Below are 6,606 nucleotides of genomic sequence, written 5' to 3' on the forward strand. Positions count from 1 at the left end.
CCCCCCAATCGAGGCTCACCTAGCAAAGTGCGAAGTAGCTAGCAGCCCCCCTCCCTCGTGTCGGCACGAAGGGAATCCTAAGCTATGAATGGATGCCCCCAACCATGGTTCACCTAGCAAAGTGCAAAGTAGCTAGAAGCCCCCCCCTCCCCCGTGTCCACACGAAGGGAATCCTATCACCTTGGTCGTACAACCTCTCTCTTATTGCTGGTCAAAGTGATGGTCGTCCATGCGACCCTGGAGATAGGCTAACTCGCCAATAATCACGCAAGTAGCTAGTCCCCGAAGACAACCACTGCATGCGTGTGGCCCAAACATATGTAGGGAGAGGTGTGCTTTTTAGTACACAATGGAACAACTTTGATGTGGCACCGTGATTTCGAACTAGAAATCCCCAGACTGAGTGAGGGTTAGGTTGATGATGCATATGTATATTACACCACACTTTAAGCCGACGGCCGGGATTCATGAATGCGTATGTGCATAGTATATGCGCTCAAACTTTAATTAGGTATGAATCTCACCGTGACCTATAATATGTGCATATATATAAACACTATTCTGATCACGGGATCAGAATAATATTCTGATCACAACATGAACTTCCCGAGTAACGCGCCTAACCTTCCTCGAGTACTAGGTTGAACTTCAGCTAAAAGGTGTTCAAGTGGGGCTTGCGATATGCCGTTGGAAAGCTATGGACACCAGTATCATGACCCAAGTTAATTTTTTGGCAAAATGTAAGCGGTTTAAGAGCAGTTTTGAAAACCGTTTTTTCTTCATACAAAAAACGTGAATCGTATTTTTGATCGCATTTCTAAACCGTTTATCAGAATGAGGTAAATAATATGGCATTGGAAAGCTGCTGTAAAACCGCTCCTTCGACATGTTGAAAGTTTTCTCTAATTCCCTATGGATAAAGAGTAATTTGGAAAATCGTAAAATTTCGCAAACTGAACAGACGAGTTCGTATTTTCAATTTAATTTCTAAACGGCTAATCCAATTGAGGCAAATGATACGGCATTGGAAAGCTTGTGAAAATGTGCTATTTTTTTATGTTGAAACTTTTTTGTAATTGTGAACGGTTTAAAAGTAATTTAGAAAACGGTACAAGTTCCACCCAGTTTGTATTTTCAAGCTAATTTTTTAACCATACGTCCAAATGCAACAAATGTTATGGCGTTGGAAAGCTTGAGGAAATGCAAAACCTTTTTTTATATATTGTTTCTCTCGATTCCTTACTGTTTTAAGTCAATTTTGAAAATGGCTAAAACATTTTTTTGCCATAATTTGTACAAACTTTATCGGAATGGGGCAAATAATAATCAGCTAAAAAGCTACGGAAAATGCGAAACTTTTTCATGTTGATGGTTTTATCTGATTCCTAGCCGTTTTTAAGTAATTTCAAAAATAGTGAGGTCATGCGTTCTGCCTTTATCGCAAAATGAATTCTTCGAAAATGCACCGCGTGAAGAACTTGAACTTCTCAGCATGTCTACCTGAACTTCACTCTGTTTTTCACATGTTTTTTTTGCTCGTAGATCTCCGTCCACTACTTGTATCTCTCCATCCACTCACCGGAATTGAGGAAGTGATATCCAGGTCGAAAGCTGCTGTAAATACGCAACTTTCCTGTGTTGATCATTTTTTCATACTCGCGACAGTTTTAAAAGTTTTTCATTTGAAATTCATTCAATGTAGTAGTTGAACTTCCTGCTGTTTTCACGTTGAACTTCTATGATGTATTTTCGTTTGTAATTTTCTCATTCATTAGTCAGTGTTACACAAATGATATTCCTTTTCTACAAATGTCTCTCACAATAATTTTTTTAACTTTCTCCGACCGAGAACTTGAACTTATAACAAACAAACTTGTAGTCTTTGCTTTTTATTCTTTTTAATACAAAATGCACACCGTGTAGTACGTGAACTTCTGGCAGTTATCAATTTGAACTTCTCTCGGTTACGTGAAAATATCTGAATTTTTTATGAATTTTAATCTGAATTTCTCAGTCCTTTTTTTATGAATTTTGAAGCGCTCTATTTTAAAATTTGAACTTCTTGTTATTTTATTTTTGAAGTTCTTATTTCCATTCTTTAATAGCGAGGAAAATCTGAGTTTTCTTTAATGATCGAACTTCTCCATCTTTTTAATATGGACTTCCTGGTTTTATTTTCTTAATCCTTTTTATGAAATTTTGAAGCGCTCTATTTTTAAAAGTTGAACTTTTTATTATTTTATTTTTGAACTTCTTCTTTCAATTCTTTAATAACTAGGAAAATATGAGTTTTCTATGATAATCAAACTTCTCCTTTTTTTAATATGGACTTCCTGGTTTTATTTTCTTAATCTTTTTTATGAAATTTTGAAGCGCTCTATTTTTAAAAGTTGAACTTCTTGTTATTTTATTTTTGAACTTCTTGTTTCCATTCTTTAATAACAAGGAAAATCTGAGTTTTCTATAATCATCGAACTTCTCCATCTTTTTAATATGGACTTCCTGGTTTTATTTTCTTAATCTTTTTTATGAAATTTTGAAGCACTCTATTTTTAAAAGTTGAACTTCTTGTTATTTTATTTTTGAACTTTTTGTTTCCATTCTTTAATAATGAGGAAAATCCGAGTTTTCTATAATCATCGAACTTCTCTATCTTTTTATATGGACTTCCTGGTTTTTTGTGTTGAAAAGCAAATGATATACCGATGGAAAACTGTTGAAAACACGCAACTTTTTCGTGTTGTTTAATTTTTCATACTCTAACTTTTTTGTGGTTTCTATAGACATCGAACCACTCTAACTTTTTTATTTGAACTTCTTTATGTATGTTTAGATATATGAAAATTGGAGTTTTGTGGGAAACATCAAACGTCTTCATTAATTCTTGAACTTATTGGTTTCATTCTTTAGAAACCGGCTAAATCTGAGTTTTTCAAACAAATAGCAAACTGCTACACTTTTTTAAATTGAATTTCTTGGTTTTATTCTTCAGTAATGTGAGATTTTTAATTTAATTTTCATTGTGAGATATTTTATTATTTTAATTTGACCTTCCATTGTGAGATATTTTGATGGTGTGTTCCTCTTTTTATTCAAATGTGTTGTAATGAACATTTTTATTTTAAACTTATTGACTCTTTTTTTAATTACGAGGAAAATCTAAGGTTTTTAGGAACATCAAACTTCTCCATTTTTAAATTTTCGACTTCTTTGTGTTGTATTCTTTTGCAGTGGGAAATGAAATTATAGTATACTATATAGATTGAACCACCCCGTTATTTAAATTTGAACTTCTAGTTTTTTTTAAGAAATGGGGGAAGTTCTTTTTCTACAATTTTTTTTGAAATGTTTTCGTTATTTAAGTACCTTCTTGGGTTTTTTAGAAACATGATGAATATGTTTCTGTTACAAAGATCTAACTATTGTGTTATTGTAATTTGAACATTATGGTGTTAAAAAGAAGGAAAATCCATCGGGAAAAATGTTGTACATCTGTCATATTTTCTTGGAACTCTCTAATTAATTAAATTAGAACTTCCAAGTTAATTTTTTTCTTGGTGGGACTTTTGTTTTTCACGACATAACTATTTTGTGTTCTTTTTTCTCCTTTTTTGACGTCTGTGTGTGTTTTTTGTAGTTTTCTTTAACTGAAACCAACATACTAAAAACACGTTTTTTGCATCAACACATACTATTGAATTTCAAGAAATAGTACAAAACAAGAAAGTAGATAACATGATGTACAAATGGGGGCCAAATAAACTACCGATCTTATTCCCTTCTTATGCCTCACAAAATTTCACATGTCCAAATGGACTTCACTTCACTGTCTCACCTTCGTCATACACCTCGTACATCCAAGCCCAAAATCAAAATTTAAATTGTGCCTCTCCAAACACAACATGTGCATAGAGAGAGCTATAGTTGTTCCTTTCTAGCTATTCATGAACTTCTACTGCCAATGCATTTTTTCTGTAGTAGATGCAAAGAACTACAGGAGGGAGATCTTTTTTTCTTAGATGGACAGAGAAGTTGCACCGTGATGCAGAGGCAGACGCCCAGGCAGAGGAGGACACAAGCTGGACGCGGCCTCACAAGAAGCACCACTGCATCCCAGCAACAACACTAATTCTCAGGAATGACAACCATCTTCATGAGCTCAGAACATCTTCCGAATGACGACACCCCGGTCCCCTTCACCTAATGTGTGACCTTCTCCGCTGCCATGTGGTGAACTTCTCCCTCCCTCTGTTCATGTGGGTAGCAAGCAGCAGAGTGGCACGGAGGATCCTAGAGACACACACTTTTGAGCATAAATGAGGGGCGAAACACCAAATAGTAGGGGACTGCTGCTACTAAACCGAATACGGAAGGCAGAGTGGTGCATCCTCATCGTCACTGCAACACACAAAATGAGGCATTTTAGTCAAGTTAAAATACCCCTGTAGTACCCAGCTAGCCATGTTTGTAGCAAACACTACACCCTACTAAATTGGTTCACCAACACATTAGCTTGCTGACCTACTATTTTTACTGTACAGATTCATAAACATTACCTACTGTTTTTACAATGCACAAAATTGGTCAATGAACACATTAGCCTGCTGAAAATCAAACATTTGGACCAACTATGCATTATGGGATAACAAATGTTCTAGTCTGATACTTGACAACTTTGAAATCAAAGCAGAATTTTTGCTGCAACTTACCTTACTGGAAATCACTAGATCCTAGATCCCCACATCTTCTTTCTTTATCATCTTTGAACTTCAGATTAGTACCTTTTTCATTTGGTCTGACAAGTTGTACAAGCTTAAGATAGTATCTTAGAGAGCAGAAGAACAAGACAGGTGAGGCACGGAGATGCTCTTCCACACACATAACATCGGAAGGGAGTGGCAACATGTTTTTCATCAATTAAGCCATTCATGAAAATGATGGAGAACACTTATTTTGATAACCAAGTAACATGGTGAAACATTTTCTATTCTTTGTAAATATGGTATGCATGCTGAGATAAAAAATGTCTCCTATTTTTTCAGCAAAAAATGAACTCTAATCTCAATTCCGCACATTCTACACGGTTAATTCTTTCTGAAATATATGAAATGAACTAATGAATCAAAACTCTGAAGGGACTCTCTTTAATGCAGATGCAGACCCAATCGCTAAGGATTCTTTTTTTAACATCTACTAAGATGAACAACAGAGAAGTATATACCAGCAGAGAAGCAGCCATAGCCTGACGAGCTCACAGCGTTCCCCTAGATAGAGTACAGGCGAGTAAGTCATAGAGCTGGCCGCATACAGCGGAAGGAAGTGAATGGAGTCGACGACGGCGGGGTCATCCACGAGGAGCACGGTGTGGGGTTGAATGGCCTGAGGTGGCATAGTTGAACGGCCTAGGTGCTACAGCGCCGGTTGTAGGTGGTGGACCGTGGTGGTAGTGGGTCGCAGTGGTGTGCGCGGCGAGCTGCAGGTCGATGCTCCGTCCAGCTGCAGGCCGATGCCACCTTCAGCTGCAGGTAGCGCCCAATCCACATTGAAGGTGCTGCTATGAGGCCTCCATGTGCGGACGTGGGTTGGTGTGGGCATCCATGGCGCGTGCTGGTGGTTCAGGGTGCGCGACACTGGAGGCGTCCGATCACCAGCCGCGGCGGCGGCCGATGCTCTCTGGCTCAGTAGATCGCAAGCTTTTGGAGGCAAGCTCGTGAGGCTTCGGTGGCGCGATGGTCGGCGATGGCGGCGGCGCCACTACGAGTGGGGCGAAGTGTGGAGGCAGGACTAGGCGGGATCCAGAGCGAGGGGGATCCAGGTGGGAGGCGTAGCGGCGCCTCGAGGGGAGGTGGTGAGGAGCCGGGACGGCGGCGCGTCGGTTGGGATGGTGCCGCGGCGGTGGTCGGGAGCCAGGCCAGCGGCGCGGGGGTTGTGGCAGGGGGCGAGAGCTCGATGGCGCTGGATCGGGGGAGGTTGGGGATCAGGGAGGGGGCGTGTTTTTTTCTCCTTGGGTTCGGGAGGACCTCCTCGCGCCGTATATAGTGCCTTATAGGGCTAATGTGATCCAAATAACTATTCTAATCCTGGGATTAGAATAGTGTTGTCCTATATATATACACACTGTATTACAAGCAAAAAAAATAACCCCCTCCTAAATCAAATTAACCATTCTCGTTGTGAGGCAAAAAGTAGTGATGGACCAAGCGGGCCCACAGATGGAAAGCATCGATATCACTGATAACCGCTTAAGTGGGTGTGAGAGGACAACCACCATCGCTTTGCATGTCGGCCAAACATATGTTGAATACCTAAAATGCACAACTTTGATGTGCCACATGTCTCAAAAACCGTAAACCATGCACCCACAGAGAGCGAGGTTCATGAAGCGTACTACATATGATGGTCCCCTTCCCCTCTTCGATGCATACTATATGCTCCTACCGTAATACAGCCCAAAAAGAATCCTCATCGATGGTAAAATTAATTAACCTCTCCCGATGTAGGTCAAAGTGATGCATGCATCGACGATGGCCTCGTGGGCCCAAAGATGGAAGCGTCACACATGAGTGTCCTAGCTAGGATAACCACCGCCTACATGCATGTGGCGCA

General features: G+C 39.7%; 1 long non-coding RNA gene across 1 annotated transcript; it reads right to left on the reverse strand.

Annotated features, from left to right (window-relative positions):
- Positions 1–3,763: 3,763 nt before the first annotated feature.
- LOC119276479 lies at positions 3,764–5,993 on the reverse strand. The gene is made up of 2 exons (XR_005136633.1): positions 5,222–5,993; positions 3,764–4,398 (listed from the first exon to the last, which is right to left on the reverse strand). It is a non-coding gene; the product is annotated as an uncharacterized LOC119276479 (long non-coding RNA).
- Positions 5,994–6,606: the final 613 nt, after the last annotated feature.

Source organism: Triticum dicoccoides, chromosome 3B (assembly GCF_002162155.2).
Source record: "Triticum dicoccoides isolate Atlit2015 ecotype Zavitan chromosome 3B, WEW_v2.0, whole genome shotgun sequence".
In the NCBI taxonomy this organism is placed as follows: domain Eukaryota; kingdom Viridiplantae; phylum Streptophyta; class Magnoliopsida; order Poales; family Poaceae; genus Triticum; species Triticum dicoccoides.